This window comes from Haemaphysalis longicornis, unplaced genomic scaffold (genome assembly GCF_048455015.1).
Source record: "Haemaphysalis longicornis isolate Haplotype H1 unplaced genomic scaffold, Haemaphysalis longicornis Haplotype H1 scaffold_5, whole genome shotgun sequence".
NCBI classification, from domain to species: domain Eukaryota; kingdom Metazoa; phylum Arthropoda; class Arachnida; order Ixodida; family Ixodidae; genus Haemaphysalis; species Haemaphysalis longicornis.
Genome location: NW_027526385.1, coordinates 116813166 through 116837491, shown reverse-complemented (window position 1 = coordinate 116837491; position 24326 = coordinate 116813166). Strand labels below are relative to the sequence as shown.

Genomic DNA, 24326 nt, shown 5'->3' with positions numbered 1-24326 from the left:
TTTTTAGTGCATCAATTCTGTGCAGTGGGCAACTGCGTCTTGTGGGGGCGCAAGGTCTCCCTTCGTTATTAGAAGGTTATAGACGAGCACAGCAATGCCCTTGAGCTGGTTATTTACCTTGTCCTGGGAGGTCATGCCACGGTTAACCAAGACGCCGCCTTTAAGCCCTTCCTCAGGTATGTACGTTACGCTAGCGTCTCTAGAATCCTACGACCATTGCGCGACGGTTTGTTCAGGCTTATCCTTTCTGGGGACTGAATCTAAGAAGCAGTTCTTCATCTGAGCGACCATGATATTCCTCGTAGAAAACGTTTCCTTCGTGTTTTTCAAACCTACAGGCTGCAGTTCCAGCGAGAAAGGAACCCACGTTTCCGAGATACAGCTCCGGGTCGCAGCGGTCGCACTTCCCGACCGTTTCGTAATGCTTGATTTAATCTTGTAAGTACTCTCTCAGAATAACCGAAAACGTGCGCGTTCCCTCTGGTGAGCGCAGGAACTGGCCTTGCCTGGGAAAGTGGCGCCAGTCACTTGATTGTCAGGGATTTGATCTGTCAGCGGCAATGCCGGGCCAAACGCGTGTTCTGTGGTAACTCGTGGGATGTTTCCAGGGCAATGGTACCCGGGTCTTCAACCAAGTAACACGGCCGTAAGGATGAGATGGGCCTTATTGCAGTTAAAATGGGGTTGCGCAGGGCAGCAGGGGTGGGGCGTGGCCCCAGCACATAGCATGTCACACGTACAACCTGCCTCTTTGCTTCTCTTTCACCCTGCTGGTTGGTTCTTTCACGCTGTATTCTCACATTGAATTTCGAGTGGCCACTTTTCCTTTTTAAAGGTATAGAAAAACACGAACAGTCAATCAATTCAAACAGTAAGGAAATTGAGAGTAAGCAAATAGGCGAAAATTGTAACTATTGTTACAAACTTCAGCGACATTTGGTTTTGTTTGACTTTGTCGGCGAAATTGTAAAGCCGTTTTTGATGGCAGCTTAAACAAATGCAGAAATCCACGAACTTGTAAATTAATATAAAAAAGACAAAGGTACGCTTACCTAGCTCCAACAGGCGTGTAACCGAAACAAAAAATTGAATTTACGAAATGAAAAATTGAAAGCCAACTAGCGATATCGCCAACCAAGCCTAGGCCAGCTACAGCGGAATTTCCCAATTATTATCAAGAAAACCAAAACTTCAGAACTGATAACAACCCACCGAATAACAAAAGCCTGCTTTACCCTTAGACGTAAAAGGTCACAACTAAAAAAAAGAAAAAGCATGTAAACATAGACTGCTCCGTGGACATCTTCCTGCAAGCGTTACCGTTGAAAAGTAGGGTTGGTGAAGGGAGGAAGTCGCGTAAAAGCGTTGATGTATTGTAGAGCAATTTTCAAAATCTATGAATCATCATTTTCTCTCGAGATGTAACAAGTGGCCCACATTGTTCTGCAATACATATAGCATCTTTGATGTACTAAACCAATGGTCGGCAACCTGCTGCCTGCGTGCCCGCGGGTTGTTATGCGGCCCCGGCACGACCTCAGAACACCCCCCCCCCCCCCACCCCTCTCCTTGTGCCTTCCTATCTTAGGACTGACATGGCAGTTATAAACTCAAATGGGGTTAGAAAGGAACAAAGATCGTTTTCACTTGGCATTTTCCTCCATCTTCCAGTGTTGTATAATATTGTCAATCTCCCGAATTTTTTCTCTTTGCCTACAGATCATCCCCCCCCCGCCCTCGCCCCCCCCCCCCCCCCCCATTGGCCAGCTGGCCCCCACCGTGTCGACTTCATGCAACTCGGCCTTCCACCTCAAAAAGTTTTCGACCCCTTTTTTAAGAAATTAAAAAGCCTGACTGTTTTACAAAGCTCCGCTTTCGGCAACTTAGCTCACTAAAGTATACTTCGCTGCGCAAAAGTGCCAAGTGTGTTATTGCCATGAGGGCAGCGATTTCTCTCTAGTGCGCGTATTCTCTATCAAAAGCCCTAATTGGCGTCTCGAACGGAGGAGGCTAGAGCAGTGACCAAATTAAAACAACGCCAAATAATATGCTCAAAGCTTTTAAGAAAGCTCACAGAGGTACTCGCCCCTTGGGAGGTGGCAGATATACTAGTGCTAAGAACGCTGTTATGCTTCGTATTGCACACACAGGAGCCATGCTTAAATACTAATAACTTCTTGTTTTCTGCTAATAAAGGATAACCAATTTCAATTATCTGTCATAACAATATTTATTGTTCAAAACCCGATCAAACCTTTCAGACTCTGAGCTGCTACCACATGAAATACAGGGGGTAAGGTATTTCTATTCTACAATAACAGCGTTTCCCATCATTTTCCTAGTAAACACCCCTTGAGACAAATTCTTGATCACCTGGTACCCCGACATCACCATACACACTTGTGAAAGTAAGCAATACGAGTAGCTTTGAACAAATATCGGTGCTCAAAAAATTGACGTTTTTATTGAACAAGCTAAAATAGGGCAAGTCACTTACTTTGGTATAATAACAAAAAATACATTAACTAAATTATTGCTTCGTTGTTTTAGTGGCACCAAAGTATGCGCCACAGCAAAGTTACCTAGGGAACGATACAAAGACGAGCATTCCGGAAGATAGGCTCCTCTCAGTTTTCGCAGTATGGTTCATGTGCATACGTTCTGAGATATTGAACTCCTCTTCCGGGCGCAGTCACACTGAAATATCCCATCCGACCACTATTCCAGGGATCGATTCTTCGGGGGCAGTCTTGGGCCAGAGCCTGCTGGTAGCCACGCGGACAAGGCCACGATGTGAATCGACATCTGGGATACTTTAGGGACGCCACAAACAGCCTGGTGGCTCTTCGGTGGCTGCAGGGGTACACTGCTAAAAGAGAGAGAAAGAAAATGTTAGTCGTTGAGCGGAATGCGCACACACCTACACTATTTCTGCTGTGGTGTAGTTTACGGTCTTATTAGAGCATTACGTAACCATTCATTTACATAAAATGTCCTGACAACTGATTAACATTCATTCAGAAAAATGTTTGACACGTTGACTATCGTCCCAATGATTGTTCAAAGCAAGTAAAGGAGGGTTATATATCGACGTAAGTAACATGTACTATTCAGGGTTTTTATGTTTTCCTCTTCTAGCAACGCAGTTTGGCTATGAAAACCGCGGGTAACTCAAAAGTCATAGTACCCAACCTTTTTCCTGAAAATACCATTCTACTTAAGTGTAATGATATGGGTTCAAAGTAATCGCTTTTATTAAGTACCTAGGCTTTCAGTCTTGGCATCAAAACTCTGTAGACAGTGCTTCGCATTACGTCGATGCGTTACAAGCAGTTTGCGTAGAAATGAGCTACTGATTGGCACAGTGTTTCTAAAAAAATTCCCCCGCATTTCCCCGAGGGGGAGAATGTGAAAGTGCGAATGCACGGTTGTCGGCCCGCTTGCGGCGCTTGCGCTCGGCCCCCGCAGCCCACCGCCTCGCCGCCTTCTCTTCCATCTCTTCCATCGGGTTTGTAGTATCACGTGTACACCACGCAGTTATCAAGCCGCTATAACGCCGCTGAGTCGCCAACGCACGCCGCTGACGACGTAGTTTGAATGCGTTAAAGATATAAGGCGCGTCACTAACGCTGATATCACGTCGCGTCCGTGGCTTGGTCGGTAGAGCGTCGCGCTGCGGCCGCAAAGTCCGCGGATCGAAACCTGGCGCCGGATGCTGTTTCTTTATAGAGGAGCACTGCGGACGCCGACGCCGCCGCCGCCGCCGACGCCGGCGGTGGATGGTTTGGGGTCGCTTATAAAGTGCATTCGCACTTAAAACATCCTTGCAGGGAGTGTTTTAAGAAATAAATCCTTTAAACGAGAGCCTGAACATATTCTAAACATTACTGAGATGTCCAATTTTACCGGCAATACCTGGAAACAGATTGTGTAGGTTCATGTGAAAACAAAGCTAAAATTAGCGCATCTGGCTTTCAAAACTCTTTCGGAAATATACGGCATACTTGCACAAAACGAACGTGGGCTGTCACGCACATTACGGTCGGAGCGGCACCGCAGCTCGGTGCACAGGACCCGTAAAGAAAATCGGTAAAGATCACCTCCCTCTGGAGGCTCCATAACCCCGCAGAGTTCCGGTAAAGTGATTCGCGACACTGCTGCGATCAAATATGTCACATTGTTGAATACTGTCTCTATAGAGACAGTATTCAACAATCTGCAAATAGAGACAGTATTCAACACGTGCAAATCTTTCGAATTAGCCGAACTGTTATTTGTTCGTCATGACCTCATGAAACACGAACGCTTCGAGGCCGCCACGTAACCAATACGGGAACAGCCTGGCACCCCAGTATGAGGTCATTTCCGGAAGGCAAACCACGACGAGTAGAAACGGGAGACCGGAGTGCAGCTTTGCATCCCCCTTACCCTCCCCGGCCCGCTTACTCCGCCTTCCGTCCACTGAAGTCGGATACAATGGCTCCTATATTTTTTTCGTCATTGTCTTGAGTAGTGTTTCCAAGCCTTGCCTCAAGTCTCCGCCCTGCAGGGTTGAACAGAATGCTGAGAACACGTGCCCCTCTATCTATTAGTTATTTTTTGTTGCATGTTAGCACCCAAGGTGAACTGAAATTGATTTAATTGTACGGAGCCACCTCGCTTTCTGTTGTATAGCCCTCTGCACGCGGAACTTCGCAAATAAAGCCACAAGCACTTGGCTTAGGAGAAAACGGAGCACAAGGGCGTCTCGTTTAACGTGGTTTCTGCTTCGATTGTGTCGGAAGTGCTATCTTCGCAGTTTTTCGTGAAACACCGCTCAGCGCAACTGGACATAACAAACAAAAAAGACCACGTGCCGCCATACCTCTCATTAACAAGCCAATACGTAGTGGCCGTGAAATTTTATTTTTTAAGGCGAAATACATAAGTGCCCCATTTTCCGAAAAAGCGCCATCGTGGTTGCTTTCGGGTTAAGAAAATGACAGCCACTCGACGAAGTAAATAAAATAACACGTGTTCTCCAATTATACTTAAACAAGACTATCCAAAGTATCATCAGATGCTCTACCGACTCCGTTCTCCCAGGGCGTTGCTAGTGGTGAAACAAAGTTGTTTGTTCCTTTCTTTCCATCACATGCTCACGTGGGAAATTCTCGGAATCGGCAGCTTTCTGGGGCTGATATGCCCGCTTGACGAAATTTATAAAACTGAATCTCAAGCGTAAAACTTGTAGAATCGCGCATCCCGCGTGACACCTCGACGTGATAGCGCGTGAGTTTCCAACATAGGTGCACATCAGCCACGCAGAACCCTGACTCCAAGGTGGCCGTGGCGTGTGCCAGCGTGCTTGCTGACGTAAATTGCGGCGTAAGACCACGAAATGAAAGCAAAGAAACAGACGTATGGACGGTGAAGCCTCACAGAAGCCGGTCGAAGTAATTTGTATCAAGCCACCATAAACGAAAGCAAACAATTGACGCAAATACGATTTAGCCATAAAGAAGTTGTTAATAAGTATCACCATGCCTTCAACTTCAAAATACATGAGCCTACGTAAGGGTCCCGAGTAATTTTGTATCAGTAAACGCCAGTTGTATGATCACCAGCACATGTAACTGTGCGCGTGTTTTTATTTTATACTGCCAAGGAGTACTCATAATCGAGATCTCCCCAACACCGTGAAAAAAACTGCGTGCACGGTGCACATCGCGCACTTAAACAGCAAACGTTAGGGATCGCTGTCCATTGTTAGTCATAATCTTGCACACTGTTCGAGAAGAAGCCAGCGCCAAGCGTTTTCTGTTGACCGAGGTTTTCAAAACGAGAACCTTTGATTATTACGATTCAAGTCTGTCCAAATACCCTCAAGTACAGCTATACGTACAGTTATTATTTACTGTATATTTACTGAATACCGAACCCACCACTCATAGTTCTGTTTCAGGGCTTCTTTTCTTTCAGAGCGCTCAAATCATTTTTTTTACTTACGGCTCCATCTGCACCCTGGCTGCCAGCTTCCTCCGTTTGGATAAAAATCGACGTGTCCCAGTGGTTTCGCAAATCCAAGCTTCAGTCTGGCGAGGCTGTGTCCCGCAGATGTGTGGATGACATCAACAAAAAGAGCATCATTCTTGGTTAAGTGCCCAATTTTTCCTTCGAAATATACCGATGCCGGGTCCAGTCCTACAAGCAAAAAAAAAGAAGTGAGGGCGACTGGAAGCAATAAATTCTAAATCGGACGTGAAACCTTGTACTTTTTTTCGTACGAGCAGGCTGATTTATTTATTTATTTATTTATTTATTTATTTATTTATTTATTTATTTATTTGCTTCTGGCGATACGTCCAAATATTTGTTGTATTGGTTTCCAGGTGCGCTCAATGATGTTGCTTAATGAAAAAAATATTCCAGGCCATAGACGGCCCAAGAGTGACTGGCAGGTTAGGACGTTGAAGTGAACCTGTTAAGAGACTCAAAGCAGGACTATAGCTTCATGGGCGTATTGCTTCTACGGCTGTAGTAAAATACTGAAAACAAGACCGCTTGCTCGTGGACGTGTTTGTAAATGTTTCGAATTTCGCATTAGCATTCGGCATTGCAACACAGTTTTAGCACGGCTGGTAAGAAGAAACGGCAGTACAGCGGAGAAGAAATAGGGCGCGTGTTTTCAGCCCATGACGTCTCTCCGCAGTAGGGTAACAGGGTGTTGCGACGTTGTCATCCCACCGTTGACAACCCGTTGCTGCGTACGGGAAGGCCGTTGCAGCCGTGAAGAAATCCAGAAGCCGTAGCCAAAACGTAACTTGCTTACTTCATAGCGAGAGATGAGTCGAAGCCAAAGAACAATGCCCCGACGGGCGAGGTTACAGTACAGGACTCGAGCAGCGAGCAGAGTGATGACAGCATTGAATCACTGCTCAAACAGGAATGATCTATAGCGCTTGGGGGGGGGGGGGGGGGGTCGCATTTATACCAAAAGCGCCAACGGTCGAAACAAGCGTTCCCTCTAGATTGTCCACCCGATACTAACGACACAGACGCACACACCACTCTTTCCAGAGTTTGTGAGCAGTCTGCAGTAGTGGCGCGCGCTAAGTCCGAGAGAGGGGAGAGAGGAGGTCTCCTCAGCGGACGCAGGGCTTCTGCGTGCGTCCTTTGGGCAAGTCTCGGCCTGTTGCGTCGGCACGCCACTGAAGTTTGATCGCGCCGATAGATAGGCGCCCGAGATCCAGGCTTGTCGGAGCTTGCTGCAAGCGTGAGCCATCGACAATGGGGGCGTGCTTGAAATGCGCACGTAGTCGTGGCTTCGCCGCACAGATGAGGAGTATTGAAACGAAGTCCAGCGGCGGGCTGATTCGTAACAGTTTCTCCGCCGGGGGTCCGAGATTCTGATGGATAAAGGTCTTCAATTGTTGTCCTGAGGGATGCTTTCGGAGAGAAGTGCTCGCCATATGCTCGACTCCAGGCCTGGGCTGTACGACACCATGCTAGAGCTTCACTGGGGCCGGTCACTGGATGAATAGTGGCCTGCCAACAACGTCTCTGGCTTGGTCAGGCAAGCAACCGAACAACACAGGAAGACACAACCGCAGCGCCGGCAAGTGCGAAGACAAATCCACACTGAAGATCTACCATGATTTTAGTTGCGATAAAATACGCTAATAACTAACTACACTAGTTATATTTTTGCCCAGCCGTACATTAGACAAGCCCACAAACTTGAAAGATGACATTTCGTGTGATTGGAAATGTCCCACAAAAAGAAACGTAATCGTAAGGGCGAAACCTACTTCAGGAAAAACAATGAAATGGGAAAGGCAGGCGTCTACAGGTTCGCGCTGAGAGCTTGAAGTGAGCTCTCGTCATTTCCCCGAGCTTTCCCCCTTTTGATTCGCACCTTAGGTGCGCCCATCCTCTGAACACTGCTGCGACCGGTCGAGAGGACATCGGCCTTCTTCCGAGATGTGCCTCGAGCGCGCGGAGAAAACTGCTCTACTTTCCACCGCTCGAGCAAGGAACCCGCTTTCGTTCTCGGCCGCTCCGAGGTCCACTGAGACCCGGCGCAAAGCGTGCGTGCGGCGCTGCCACTCGGCAGGCCCGCATAGGAGCGCTTGTCGCATTTTTGCTATACTGTCGCTGAGCGAGCACCAGAGGGTGTTTTCGCTCTTTTTTCCGGCTGTCAACGCCAAGCTAGGTACAGGCGGCCCGGTCTTAGAAGACGGCTCAACCCCAGGCGACACCGGAATCGCTACGTGCTCGGCTGGCCGTGGCTCAACATCGAGAATGTGAGTTGCGCTAGCGACTCGCTCAGTTGCGGCGGCGTCGTCAAGCTTACCTGCACCGTGAAAATCATTCAGTGTCTCGACTTCCGGCTCTGCCCCAGCGTAGCTCGGTTCAACGGACCCGTGTTGCCTCCTTTCGCTAACGTCACGGTTTCGGCTTTCCCGCGGAACGTCCTTCGCCTGCGAACTGCGTGCGTTTGGGTCGGTAGCTGTTTTCAAGGCCTCCCGTTAACCTGAGCACTGCGAACACGACGACGCTTATACATCTGCGCTCACAGTACGGGCCTTACACACAGTGTTCTAACGCTGCCCTCTGTCGTGAGCCTCCGGAAATGCCCCATCCTCGCTATCTGTCTGAGTCTCCCCATTCCTCTCCGAGGTGGCGACACTATCGTTACTTGAGCCCTTTGCAGCGACCCCAGCTGATTCTTTCCACGGCAGTTTCTCGAAATTGTACCCTTTTCCGTAACAGCTGATCCGACCTGTTCGAGAATAGGTACCTGTATTCCGGAAGAAGTTGTGGGGATACTGCTGCCTGCGTGACAAGTTCACCAAACGGACCTCCGATGCTGATCTTAGCAATCGGCAGGCGCACGTTTCGTGCTGCCACGGCCTGCTTCACCCAAACACTCTGTCCCGTCAGCTGATCCGGTTCAACGTACGAAGGGTGGATCATGTCTACCGTCGCCGCGGAGCCGCGAAGAACTCAGCATGGTTTACCGCTGACCACGAGCTTAATACCCCGACGGGCGAGGTTACAGTACAGGACTCGAGCAGAGTGACAGCACTGATTCACTGCTCAAACAGGAATGAACTATAGCGCTTGGGGAGGTCGTATTTATACCCAAAGCGCAAACGGTATAAACAAGCGTTCCCTCTAGATTGTGCACCCGACACTAACGGCACAGACAAACACACCACTCTTTCCAGAGTTCACGAGCAGTCAATAGTAGCGGCGCACGCTGAGTCCGATAGAGGGGAGAGGGGAGGTCTCCGCATCGGACGCAGGGCTTCTGCGTGCGTCCTTGGGGCAAGTCTCGGCCTGTTGCGTCGGCACGCCACTGAAGTTTGATCGCGCCGACAGATAGGCACCAGAGATCCAGGCTTGTCGGAGCTTGCTGCAAGCGTGAGTCAACTGCAAAGGGGGCCTGCTTGAACGGCGCACGTAGTGGAGGCTTCGCCGCACAGCCGAGGAGCATTAAAATGAAGCCCAGCCGCGGGCTCATTCGTAACAAGGGCGATGGTCAGGTTAGTGGGATGGGACGCGGTTGTTGACGTGTATGTGTGCCTCCGCAACCATCAGAGACGTGAAAGAAGGAAGAGGGTAAGAGGCTACAGGCGCATATAATAAACAGTTCGGTGCAGAGACTTGTAGACAGCATGGATGATTTACTTGGGCCCGCCCAATGACAAAAATGAGGAAAGTGAGGTGTGCATACACACATGAAATGAATCTTCAATACAACGTCCCATGATTTTGTGTGGCTTGGGAACCATGCGGCTTCACAATGCTCCCTGTATCAGCTGAAATGCTGTTAGCACGGGCAAAATGCGTATTTTGTGTGTGTAAAATACGCGGATCAAGTCAGTTCTATTGAACCCACTAGAACTCACAGTCATTTACTCGTGCACTGATTGCGTGCTTGCACTTTTTTTATTGTGGCCGGGATAATTTTTCACTAACTATTCCAAAGCCAATCTAAAGAAACTGTCATTCTGATCTTGTAATTTTAGCATCGCTTTATTGTCCTATGTTAAAAAGATTTTACAATTGTCCGTAAGCTGATGGACCTATTTTTCACTAATTTGTTCTATGTATTTCGTGGTTGATTTATTTATAAAAAATTTGTTATCTTCTTCGGGTTAGGTACATGTCCGATCAGAGTGTAATATAAAACAAAATATATAACAACAAAAGGCACAGAGCTAACACTACAGGAGAAAGTAAGCAGTAAATCATACCCACAATGCTGACCTAGACCTGTTTAGCGAAATAAAACTGCGATATTCTCTGTATGTTGCTCCTCTTGACAGTATTAGAAAGTAAAGTAACAGTAGGCGCTTTAAAAGCGCCCGCTACTACTTGTAATTATTGGACAGTGCAAATAATTGTGTTGTTGGGCAAGCAATCTACAAAACCGTGCAAAAAACAAAGATCCCATAAACGCTATTCTGCTTGCCATCATCAGCTGGAAGCTGAAGAACACCTCTAAACTTTGAGAAAACATACCCTGTAATTTAGGTATGGCATTTATTTGTCACTCAATCAAGGTTATGACATCCCTCTAGGTCTTGAGCGCTGCAATCTCGTTTGCATTGATAACAGCCCACCTAGTTTGCCTAAAACTGCAAACTGTTGGTCTCTCGTACACCTCTCTCGCCTGTTTACATGGAGTCACAACACGGCAGAATACTATGCATTCCAGCACCAACAAACTTCGGGCAGCTTAGCTGATATGCTCTAAACACTTCCCGACAAAATCTTCTCAAAACAGTCAGTCAAAGGTTTTTCTTTTCCTCCGGCCCAATTTTAAAATCAGCCTACCTGTTATCCTTCCGATCTTTTGTCCCGTCATTGCTGCGAAATGTCGACCGAAGAATCCGGCAGCGTGAGCTCCCATGCTGAATCCGATTGCGTGTATCTGATATGCATGAATCCACCCTGGGTAACTGTGCATGAGCAAACGCACCACCGCCGATGCTTGCCGACCAACCATCGCCGTGTCCTTAGCGCTTTCCGAGGGTTTTAGCGCGCTTTGTCCGGACTCCCAATCGACCACTATGACAGTGTAGCCCTGCAGGAAATTCAAATCGAATATATTCTCCCTTGTTCCTAAAGTAAATCTAACGATACAGAATATTATTCGATTTAAATAAATTTAGGCAAGCTCATTGCTCCACGTACAAAATCAGTATGCCCTGTGGCGTCCCTCTCAACTTCAAGCTCACCCAAGGTCAATCAAGTGCCTCGTGTGGTTTGGCGGATCTGACGAGAGCACCACCGACCACCGTTAGGCCATCGACCGAACCATCAACTGAACTACCAAATAGTCTTGTGGCCGTGCGATAGCAGCACGTTTTGTGGCGATGCGAAGGAATACTTCACACAAATTTGTGAGGGAAGAATTCAAAACAGCATGCAATTTAACCTTCGCTTCCAGTCGATCCCCACCCATGGGTAGGATTCGTCAATTTTTTTTTTTAGGAAAGAAGGGTACAGAGTACAACGTATAACTGTACTCTGTCGGTGCTTCCGAGGTTACGATGGAATGCAACCCTAGTGCTTCGCAGAAGATGTGCTCCTATTACGGGGTGCGTGGTGAATTTGTAGACCACAAATAATGCCTTACAATCTACGGTAAGAGAAACTCAGTCCAGTTTCGACGGAATACAATCTCGTTAGGCAAAAACTTGCAGGCAATAAAAACTACAGTGAGCAAGTAAAACCTTAACTGACGACGCTTCGAAACCCCTACGGGTACCACGTTTGCCATCATCAAAGACTGGGAATTATCTAATACAGTCAAACCCGTTTATAGCGAACTGCAATATGCACCGCGATTAGTTCGATATATCCAAAAGTTCGATATAACCGAACCCGCCTATAACGAGCCTATTGTTACGAGTTCGCAATCCGAGCGAGCCCCCCGCGCCCTCCCCAACTCCGCCATCAGCGTATGCAGAAACGAACACAGTACCGTAGCCATTACCAGACCAAAATTCATTTATTGCAAATATCAAATCTACTTTCCGCCTTAACTGCCCACGTTGCAAAAAAACGGTGATTTTTGTTTTCACTTTCGTTTTGGCGGCTTCAACTAGCATAGCATTCTCTACACGAAACATTGTTTCCACCAGTTCGAGTCCAAGTCCTCAAAAATCCAAGAAGCATTGGCGGAGCACATCGACTGCCGAAAGCGCTTCATTATAAGCGTCGGACGGATTTAACTGTCGACATCATCGGAAACGTTGGCGAGCTCTTCCCACAGTTCACCGATGCTGCTGTCTTGGTCCGCCCTCACTGAATGGGTGAGTTCCGTCGCGAGTCCCGCGCATCGGAAACAGTTCCGGAAAGTATTGGGCGTCACGTCGCTCCGTGCGAGGCGCAACGTCTCAGTCGCGGTTCTTGCTCCGAGGTCGCGGCCGATCCACATCTCAATCGCCGCTCCGAGATCATGCATTTCGTTGGCCATTCTAGGCGCCCAGAGTTCGATATATCGGATGTGAACTTCGTTATAAGAAATATGTTTCCCATTGTTTAACTGAATTATTTTATTTCGATATATAGCGTAATTCGCTCTATCCGGGTTCGTTATAGCCGGGTTTGACTTTATATGAATCATGTGGAGTGTTCACGGCATACCTGTGGGGCCGACTGCCCTCCATTCTGTTGTATTTTTTGGAGTTATCGGAATGAGGGCGAGTTAAGCAGCAAAGTGTAAAGGTGACTACGCTCAGTAGTCAAGACACTCAACTCATCCCAGTCAACGACCAGTCCAGTCTTTTGGAAATGCTCCGTAATCGGGTTTGTTTTCGCGTAGTCCTCGATAAAATCATTCCGATGCTTTGTCTGCCTTCTGTGCATGTAGCCTGCAGAGAATTACACTCTCCGCGGCAGGCTTAGAAGGTGTCCTCGTCGACATCGTTGAAGGTGTCCCTGATTTCTGGTCATAACTTTGTTAGCCTCTTTGGGTATAAAATGCATAGGGTACCCATTTAGTTGCAGGTCCCTTTAAATCGCTGAAAATTTTCCTTACGAGCGATTTTGTATGTGCGGAGATTTGTAAACTTGAAAAATCAGCGCATTGTTCCAATCTACTCGCCTCAAATACATAAAGAATTCGCTATTACAAGCCTCGCAGGAGTGTTGCCGACAAATATTTAGCCTTTAGACATTTATTTTACGCACCTATATACATCAATTGATTAGCAACTGAATTTGAAATTTTTAAATAGTTTTTATACTAAACTTAATCGAATATCGCTCTATTCGCTTCAGTATTCGAGAGTTTCGAATATTCCCGCAGCCGTATTGCAATAATTTTTCTACGATGTAGAAACTGTCGTGCGAAACGCTTTGAATGCTACCAGCGTTCGCTGATTCGCCTTCTGCGGTGGAAACCATATTTCCCCAAGCTGTGGTTTTCCGTCTCCCAAGTAAGAAGAGGCAAACCCAGGCACCAGGCATCCATTTCAGTGAGCGTCTTGTTGTTTGAAATTTACAAAGAAAAAAGAACAAAACGCTTACTGACATGGGTGCCTGGTTTTGCGTCTCCTTCCTTGGGCGCCACAGGAAGCCGAGGAGCGGTTTTCCAACATCGATTTTCCAGCAAAAACCCGGGAATCGTCCTTCCCCCTAGTTCGCGCTGAGATTCCGCTCCTTTCTATGGATACTGTTTCAGGAACAGACACCGACCGCTTGTTATGGGGCGTCAAAAGTGACAGGAGAACGAGTGGATCTTGACGCCTCTCGTAGGACCTCACTATGACGCGTATAGAGGGCATGATCTGGACAAAACGTACGCTTCAATTCTTCTATGCGGACATCCTTCTGGTATTGCTTCTCCTCATTGTCAGACGCCCTTATCGCATCTTCATTTGCAGAAAGTCGTGGAGAGAACCTATGATATATGAAAAGGGTATTCTTGCTTTTGTCAGCCATAGAGACCGGTGCAGACTTCTGTGAGAGTTGTGCCTCAAGCCCCCATTTTCAGGCCCAATTCAATCGGTGGATTTGCGTAAGACACTTTCACTGGAATGCAAGGCCGGAGTGTTGATAAGGCCAACAGTGTCTACCTCCCGAAACTGCCGAAAAGAGCTACAGAAGTCCTCAATCCCACGTGCGCTCATGCGTAAAACGCAAGCCTGGCAACCGCTTTTGGTTCTATTGCTCTCTTCTCGAGATAAGAATACTTGCAAAGTCGATCCCAGGCTCGTATTGGCGGCGAATAAAGCTTAATTCTTCTCTTTCCCTGGTATTTCACTCGATTTCGGGACGAAGTTTTAGATATGGAGCGATACAACGAGAGGGCTTTAAACTCCGTGCTTCGAAAAGCGGCGGTGTCGGCCCGTCACTTCCTTTCTAATGCAGGTGGAACTATAAAAGGGTCTTTGTGTATGCATGTGCGGGTGTTTTTTCTGTGTGCGTGCGCGCGCGTGTGTGTGCCTGTACGAGTGAACGTTTGCGTGCGTGCGTGCGTTCGTGCGTGTGTGTGTTTGTGTGTGTGTGTGTTGTGTATGTGTGTGTGCGTGTGTGTGTGTTGTGTTTTTTTTTTTTGTGCGCGTGATGATTATCCTCATTTCGTCCTGCGTGATGAACGAAGAAGCGCTGTAGAGAAGTAATTGATCTGAGCGGTCTTAGTCGGAAATAGGGTTTGTTAAAAAGCTACTTCTGGGCACTGTTTTGTTTGCTTCTTTGTTAAACAATAAATTACCTATGTTTGTGTCCATTCTTGCTATGTTATATGTGCGCTTCTTTCGTACACTGACAACATCAACCTGTAATCTCTGTTTACTAAATTCACATAGTTCATTGTTCTTTCTTCTGGGTTACTGTGAAAAGCCTAAAACATTGCATATTTAAAAACAAAACAAAATGCATATTTAAAACAAAGGCCATATTTAAAACCTTTTAAATATGAATTTTGTCAAAGAAGTATTCATTACTGGAACAGTTTATCTGAACCTATTGTCGTCGCCCCACCTACATGTTTTTTTTTACTAATTTGCAGCGTTTCATGCTTAATATTTGAATTTTGTCCCTTGCACCATTTCTGTCCTATCCAAATGAACCTTTCGCGGTTTGTGATTGTTTCGTGTATATTTATACTTTTCTATATAGGGTCATTTCTATCAATAAAAGTATAAAATACCGCTGCTTCTCTGGCGGCATTGATAATTGCGATGATTATCTGGTACCGCTGGTTCTTTTGCTATCTTCATGTACTCGCACATGCTTTGCGCGCGCATGTGCGGTGTCTCTGAGTGCATGCCTACGTTGTCTGCTTTTATCACACCGCGTTAACTCTTGGCAGTCATTATATCCATTTGTGTGCGCCGTCCCCCTGAACTAATGATAGGTAAGAGCGATGTAGGTATATGAAAAAATAAAAAATGAATACGCAGCAACATTGCCAGAAATTAATGCACGATTTTCTTGTCCCGAAACTTACCGCTTTCATAAATATTGCGGTGATTTCTTTTATCCACATGTTACTTCCGTCTTGTTTGAATCCATGAAAGACAACCTTGAGGCCTTTTGTCGCATCCAATCCTTCTAAACTATAAAATGAATTTTTATCCGTGTAGCTAAGAACACGAGGAGCCGATCTGCCTAAATTCGTGAAAATGGTTGTCACAGTCTGTACTTGGTGTGGCGACCTTGGGAGTCCATCGCCATGAGTGAGATCATTTCCAACTTTAAAACATCCCAGACCGTCACCATAGCATTCTTGTAACTGCGAAAATAAAACAGCAATTTTAATACCTCATAATCTATACTGTATGGTAGGTTTCATGCAACACTGTTTATTACTTTAGGACAGAAAAGAGTAATTGGCTAGAAATATGTATTTTCAAGTGACAGTACTAGAAATAGACGCGTTAAACTCACAGGACGTAGACCACATAAAAGAAATCAATAAAATATAAAGCAGTGAAGGTTGACTTTTGGATTGCTAAAATAGTACAAAAGCCATGCCAATCGATCCTCAAAAATGGCTACACAATCAGCCTTATGCAGCCAACTTATGCAACCGAGAAATGAACGTAAAAATACTGCGTATAAAATCACCAATTCTGCACGAACTATTAAAAGAAACACAAAACGGGGAAAACAATTTGGCCTTATTGATAGATTACTCTGTCCAGAATCTAAATCCAGAATCTAACTAGCAGTTTAATAAAACAGAAAAATTCAGAAACATTAAAACAGGGATGACGCCCTGCATGCCTTAGGGTGCTATGGTTTATGACGTCACAAAGTTGTGAACGGCGAGAGCTCATGTTGTTGAGCATGCAAAATAAAGGTTGATCGAAGCTTTCTGTGAGCTCATCGCATTTAAAAAACAGACTACAGCTTTTATACACTGTGATGCAGGCCCCTTCTCTCACTATTCAGTCAGCCATAATTTTTTCAGTTTCGTTTTCAAAAAGTAGTGGCGCGAAATTAGCGAATAACCTACGACGGTGAACACCCGAGTTTCTGAAAACGCAAAACCTGGCACCAAGTGGCTGAAGACCCTTCATTAGAAGCAACAAAAGGAACGAGATGAAATGCAGGCGGTTAAGCGACCCGCGTGACTTTCCAATCTCCTGTTCTCAACACGCGGATATTGCTACCGGTAAAGCATGCCCGCGCGCCCCTTTTGAACATTATCTTCCGTGAAATGAACTTACTTCGGGTGGTTAGCTGACCGATTCGCTCATGTTCTAATATATTCGCCTCGAGACGTCGTCGATGCTCCGTGAAGCAAGCGTCTCTCTTCACTTTTTTCTTGGGGGGGCGCAGAGGGAGCGTGGGCACTGACGACTACCCGACACAGCTGCCATGAAGAGACTGTTTATTTAACACTAGGTTCATGCCTCGCGAAAGAAGATAATATGAGATGGCAGTGATTGCCAGACGAGATGAAGCGAACGCGCCAGCACGGGACGCCATGCTTGATATCTGAAACGGCGCTGGTCGCATCATAAGGGGCTTCGCTTGCAGCCGGCTTGTTGGGGTCTGGGACGCCGGTGTAGGCTGGCAGACAGCCGCTCGAGCGTCTAGAATCACTCCTCATTCGTTGGAGAAAATTATAAATGTCGAATCCAGCCTCCTTTGCCAGGGAAACGTTTCCGTAGAAGGTCATGACTTGAACACGTAAAACCTACCGTTGCTAGCGTTTACGCTCTGGACCTCACCGGTGCTGAAGTCGAACTTTGTGACGCAATGACTACGTCACAGAGGAATAAAATGGAAGCGGGAGAGACAAATACCAGCTTTATTTACTTATTTCTCAGCAAATAACCATTGTTGCTCGTTGAGCAAAATTTCAGAGAGCTACGAATCCTATGACCTCTAAGTTAAAACAGCATTTCATTAATCTTTTACTGTCCCTTTTTCATGTTATGTCCTCACGTCAAACTTTTTCTGCGTACGACTTGAAATAACCTTGTGGACTGTGGAATAAGCATTAAAGGCATTCACGCTTGTGGGCCATATCTATTGTTTTCAAGCTCTCTAACTATGGGTATTTCGAAATATTCGGAACATTATTTGCATCACTAACAAAGCCACGTTTTGCAAGCAATATTTTTTTCCTGCTTGTCACCGCGGTTTAAAGCACACAACGCAAAAAATCTCTAGAAATTAAGAGAGCTAGTTGCCTACTAATGCATAGGATTCTTGTCTAGATTGTGAGTTCTTACAGACAGATTTGGCTCTGAGTAGTAAAATACGCTTGGCCTATCGTTGTAAGATTTCTTGTGTTTCGTTTCGACAATGATGTATATTTACACCAAAATAGCGATTAAGGCCCTTTCCCAAACGTTCAACTAATAATCTCCGTTTATGCCATTATAACGATAAATGTGTGAATTACCGCCAATTATGCCTTTTTTGTGGAAATGCTTCGCGTTGCACTGTTGACTACGTCCGCTAGTTTTATTCCGATTTCCAGCGGTATTTTTTTTCGGGCATGTTTAGTTTACTCTTCGTTTTTGGAGTAGATGCATAACATACACATTTTTATTGCGTCAGTTTATTTTGGGGCAATTTTGTTTTTTGTATTTTTTTATTTATCCAAATTCTGTTCGGGCAATTATCCGCAGTTACGTTATTATTGTATGGTTAAATTTGTTACTTTCGCAAATAATTTATTTTGTGCTAATGCAGCGCGTTGCACCATCCTCGCCGCAGGGGGACTCGGCAAAGAATGCTGTGAAATAAATATTGGTTCCCGAAAAAGGCGGCTTCTGCCCCGCATAAATCGATCAGCGTGAACACATTGCGGCATTCTGATCAACCTTACAAAAAACATACCATCACGTTCATTTGGCTGCGCAATATTTCTTTTCGCATGAATGAGCAATCCTATAAATACTATTGAATGATTAGATAGCCTCTGTTGGTCCCCATCAATAACCAAGGTAATTTTGGATGAACCGTACCTGCAGCAATGCAAATAATTTATCCTACATCTGAGCGGCTGCTTTGACGCACCAATCAAACCGAAAATGTAATTCTTGCGCTACGCAGAGAAGGCCTCAACCCAACCCACCGCTAGAACATGCATGTCGTAAAAAGTGTAGTGCCGAAGTGTAAGCATACACAGGTGACAAATGTTTGAGTCGGCCGTCATACGGAAATTTTACTTGCGCAACGTCACTCTCACAGCCCTGAAACAAAAGCCAACACATAAATGTCTGCACAGGGAGACGCGGTATAGCAAAACACAGGGCTATGCCCTCATTATAGAATACGGCACATATTCAGAATAAACACGGTTGCTTGTGCTTCACCTTATATCTCTTAATGAAGCCAGTAGCTGCTTCAGTCATGCTACTTCGGCGCCATTGATAACTATGGGGCGTACAAAGTAGTGGCACAAAATGTCGAGTGTGAATTGCTCTTCCGAACAATTTTCCCAACAGCTGAAATATTTTAGGGTTCACAAAAAGCACAGCATACTGCATTTCGAGGTTACACGACCTGTAAAACTAAAAAAAAGGTGTAATATTTCTCTCAGCGTTCTACACCCGATATGTTTGTTCCCCAGACCCAGCTTAAGTACCAAGCAAGCCTGAAATTCCATCTTGTCCTCGGGGTATTCCACTAAACTCCACCTTTGTATTATGTGGCCCTTCATTTTGTGTAAAATAGCTACCACCGCCTCAAACAGCATGTTTATATATGCATCCAATCCTTTCCTCTCATATAACATCTCGCATAACGTTCTTTTACACATAGACTAAGAAAGTGGCCCATGCACCCTTGCTGCTTGGTACTCTTTCATGAGCTCCTTATTTGACTACTACCAGTGCTGGTCAGTCTCAAACCACAACAGATTTATGTAGGTCATCCAATTAAAACATGTAAGCTCCACGCCGTACAAACTCGCACCGAGATCCCCCAATATACATGAAGACCACAACTTTCTCTCTTGCTTTCGCCCTTTGCACTCAAAAGTGAACTAGCCGAATGTACTAGCCGTCGCGTAAATCTCTAGCTGTGAATTCAAGAACTGATTTTTCTTCCCAGGATCGCAATTAAATACCCTTTCTTGAACACCTCTCTCTTCCCTTTTCGCCGCATCTCCCCCTTCCGACCCTGTCCCTCGTTGTGGTAATAAAGGACTTTCACTCACTCAGTCACACTTTGATTTTGTTATTACTTTCCTGACAGTCGCTTTCTCGTCCGACGGCACGTACTTTACGACAAATGGAGCGTGTTAGCGCATGCTTCTTAATTTTTGTTAGACTCGGAGACTCACTGGAACAATTGCGAGAATGTAAGTGTTCTAAAATGAATTATCGTCGTATGTGAACATAATGTCTCAGCATTTTTCCACCTTTCACAACGACCACAGCTATATTAAACATTTCAAAATGGCCAGCCAACAACTCGGCGTTGACTCTGTGCCTTACCTGAACGACACTCCGTTGCAGCAATCGAAAAAACAGGTTTGTTATATTCAAGTTTCTTTTTACACACTAAATACCGCAACGCCTGTAACCCTTAAATCTACACGCAATAATAGCAAGACCTGGGGTCTCTAACAAAGAGGGTGCCTTAACACAGATTGCCTAGGCACAACCAGTCGTGCGTCCAGTTCATTCACTGTACCTGATAATATTTTTGCAGTTTAAGTACGCCGCTTCGCTGGACAGAAGCTAGACATTCTTTTGCAGAATGCTTACAAGTCGCTATTTACGTAAATTTTACTGGGGTCTTGTACGTGTTTTCAACCAGTCGCGCGTCCAGTGCATCCAGTATGTGTCCAGTGTGCATCCAGTACATCCAGTGTAAACCACCAGTCGTGCACTTGAGCCGCGATTCCCGCTTTCTGTAAACCAATTACTAACCTATGCGACAGCATCGGTGAACCACTTTTGTAGAGTAATTTCTGCACGCTTTCATGAGCCGGGGCCAAACCCTTGTGACTATGAATGCCGGCATCATGGTCTCGATAGCCCTCTTTCTACCCCGAGATTGCCAAAGGCTTTGTCACGAAAAAATCTCTGGGTGGTTTTAGAGCAATTATTCTCCATTTTCTTAACCATACTAATGTTCATCCCTTTCAAAAAACGTCATTTGATTGCTCTCCCGGTACCCTCAAAAATTTTTACAGGTTTTTGACACTCTGTAGCCCACTACATCGGATCAACGTTTAGGTTGTAATGCTCACACACGTTTAAATAAAATAGGCTTAAATAGTTCCAACAAGCTTGAAAGACCGTGCAAGACCCCAGTAAAATTTACGTCAATAGCGATATATCAGAAGTTCTGCTGCAACTGCGACATCTGTCTAGCAAACTTCCCCCCCCCCCCTCTGAGCCTCTCCCAGCGGGTGCTTATGTTACCAAATACTTTCACTCGGTTACACAACTGCTCCTTTCAAAGTTTTTGGTGCAATTAAGATAAAGGTAACAGAAACAAACTCACACCAGTGCCACCGTGTGTCTCCCTTCGTTTAGCTTCTTCATTCAACTGAAATGACGCCTCCGGAAGCTTACGCTGGGCTTCACACCATGGGTCTTCCCTTGGGTCAAGGGCTAAGGATACCGTGAAGTGCAACACCACCAGTGCCAAAGCTGTTATAACTGCTACACTTTGAAACCGAAGCACCATAATTGCTTCTGGAAATGCTTGGCAGCTGCAAAATAGGCTCGGTTTATGTAAACTTGCGCAACACATTAACTTTCCGTATAATCGCCAGCGTCAAATGTGTAAGGTAACATTGCCCCTCTAAAGTTAATTTTTTCATAGTTGAGAATATATTACGCCTTATTGCTGAATCTGCTTTGAGCAAGATAGTGTTTAGTGTCCCGCTAGTAAAACATACCTCTCTAGAAACGTGCGTTTGAATGTTTTACGCGACGATATAAAACAAGAAAATACGCGCACTCCCCAACTTTTGTAAGTTTCTAATTGGTGCTGTGTATTTTCTGATGCAACTGTAAACTCTTCTTTGTCCCATCGGGTGCACGCGACTCATCCAAATTGCAACTTCCTCCTTTTTGTTTCTTCTAGAATTCAAGTTAAGCAACGTCAGGCCGTTTAAAACGCAACACTGAATTTGTTGTCACGGCTCCGAAGCCTTTCAGCCATTCTATTATAGTGGACGCTAGCAAGTGGCAAGCACCTGATGAGAAACAACAGTACTCAAACAGCCTCAGATGTAACTAGCAACTAAGTATACATACTTAGCACCGCTATAAATGCGTCCAGCACAATTGCAGAGGTTATGGATCGCACTTACCGGCTAGACCAATGTCACAGCCCCTCAAAAAGATTATGGCAACAGGTTGTGTAGCACCCCTAACTACGATGGTCACTTGTAAATCAACCATGCATTTGCCGTATCCTGTAACGCAGACATACGGCGATTCAGAAAAAAGTTAGAAAAGGCATTTTAGTGAACTTTGCTCAAGCAGCTGTTCTAAAGGTAGATGGCTATTCAGCCGAAATGAAATCAAAGTTCTGTCGCGCGAACTTGTGCTCGCATCTTAAAGTTACAGAAAGAACCTGGAGATGAAGCGCTCAAACAAATTGACAAACGTGGACGCAGCCGGGGAAATGTATTCCGGAGCGTCCTGTCAGCCGTGTTTTTTAACACAATGGAGTGGTTTTTAGAACGACCTCAAACTGTCAGTTACAGGTAACAATTATTCAAGTGTCATCCGTGCAGGCTAGGCCAACAAAAAGAAGCGAGCATGCTGGGTTTCATAAAACCGTAACAGTGCCACATCTCCCCCGACACAGCATAAAATATGACCCACTTTTTTTAGGCTTTATTTGGAGCAAGCGACCGTTGTGAGTACCTTATTTGCATTGAATGTAACCACCCAGGAGCCCTCTTTATGGAAATACGGGTGAAGTTTTTTTGTCTTGCTTTATTAAACGCCCTGGAACGTCCCTTACATCTCCTATAATTTTACAAGACTTCAAACCATGATTGCTTGGGTTCCATGAGCGTCACACAATAGCAATTTCGGTCTGTGCACAGGATAGCAAATAACAGCCAAAATATAAAACGTAAAAGGTACTATAAGAATTTTTATGGTCTCAACATGCTAGCTTTCACTGTCCCAGTCCGACTGCCACCCAACTAGTTTTACAATTGCAGACTGCTCACCTAGAGATAGTCGAAGATTAAGATAAGGGATACATGATTTGTGACGATAACCTCGAACCGGGGTAAAGTTTTTAAATGACGTATTAGGTTAGGCATAACTATATTGATGCCTGATATTCGGCGGTTTTTACGTGCCGTGACGCGGGCCTGACGTAGGCCTAGGGCTTGCTGCTTCTCTGCACAGCGTCAGCGGATCCCGTTACCGGGTCGCCCGGTCTGTGTTTTTCGAGCGCACCCCGGGCATACGGACGGCCCAAAGCTGAACGTCCTTGTCGCTACTCCGCACAGCTTCTTGGAGTTTCGGCGGATATGGATATGGATACGGCTTCTTGGAGTTTCGGCACCTTGACTTTGCTTCGTCTGGAAACCAGACCCAGTCTCAGAAGATGTGCGTTTGCCAGACCCACTTCCCACACTTCGCAAACACCACTCAAATAAAGTCCTGGATGTAACATGTGCATCGTTACTAGTGCTAGGATGGATCCGGTTTAGAGCTACAGTAGTAACAAGGCCTCCTCCCGGCTGAGTCCGTGGTGTTGGGGGGGGGGGGGGAGGACGGGGGGCGACATTACCTGTCGAGCCAGGCCGTAAGCCTCGGTAATCTCGCTGTAGCTTGCTAGGCGGTCTTTGCTCTCGGAACCCCACGGACGGTTGGTCTCGGGGGAGTTACAGGAAAGTGCCCGCGCCTCCGAGTGAGCCATCTCGTTGTGGTTGGAGGTAGTTGAGCACTCGCCCATGTGCGCCGGGAACCACTTGATGCGGACTTGTCTGCCTTGTAGCTTGGTCTTGCCGATGATTGCGGCCGCCTGGGCGCGCACTCAACCCTTGGCGAAGTTGCGCACGGTAGTTCTTGAGTCGCTGAGCACGGTGCGACACTCGGCCTCGGAGATTGCCACAGCGATGGTGGCCTCCTCTGCGTCCGCGGCGCCCGTGCACAGCACGCTCTCTGCCGCTGTCGTGACACCCGTGGTAGCCTGAACAGCCACCGCGACAAAACTTTTCAGGTGGTGCTCCGCCGCGTCGTCGTACCGCGCGTGCTCGTCCTTGGCGTGCTGCTCGACGAGGTTCTTGGCCCGCGCTGCTCGCCGCTCTTTGTTGTACTCCGGGTGGACGTTCTTGGGAATCGGGTCCACTCGTATGCGAACCCGCGCATCGTCGCCGATGTCGCGCGACTGTCGGTCCGCTGCTGGGGGGTTGTAACCCAGGGCCTTGAGAATCTGGCATCCCGTCTTGGTTGCTGAGAGGCGCTCTAGCTGTGCAGTCAGGTGCGCCTCCTCAATCTCTTCGAGGGTGTTGTACATGGCGAGTTGAAGTAACCGTGCCGTGCTCGTGGGTTCCGTCAAGCCTAGCGCCATCTTGTAGGACTTGCGTATTAGCGCGTTTATCCTTTTGGGTTTGGTGACCCACCAGTGGTGGTCATGCCTGCTCTACGCGTGGAGAATCGGTGTATGAGGAGGGTTGCTCCCGCTGCCTTGCCGCTGAGCTTGGCCAGGGCTTCGCTGTTGCAGCTGTTCCTGCTGATGAGAATACCCAGGACCCGGATTCTTGCTACCTCGGGAATTTGCTGCCTCAACGCGGTGAGGATCTTGATGTGGTCGCAGTCTCTTTGGGGGATCTTGCCCTTGCATCTCAGTGATATCACCAAGAGCTCGGGCTTACTTGGCGAGCAGACCAAGCCCGTGCCTTCGAGCTGCTCCTCGATGAC

The 24326-nt window shown here is 46.5% G+C and overlaps 1 long non-coding RNA gene across 2 annotated transcripts; it reads right to left on the bottom strand.

The window, feature by feature from the left end:
- Window positions 1-6048: 6048 nt before the first annotated feature.
- On the bottom strand, window positions 6049-22050 carry LOC144139379 (uncharacterized). Of its 2 annotated transcripts, none has more exons than XR_013316166.1 (5): window positions 21746-22050; window positions 20929-21139; window positions 15455-15739; window positions 10828-11077; window positions 6049-6183 (listed from the first exon to the last, which is right to left on the bottom strand). It is a non-coding gene; the product is annotated as an uncharacterized LOC144139379 (long non-coding RNA). The 2 variants fall into 2 exon arrangements; XR_013316167.1 differs by having other exon boundaries at window positions 20929-21038.
- Between the last annotated feature and the right edge of the window lie 2276 nt (window positions 22051-24326).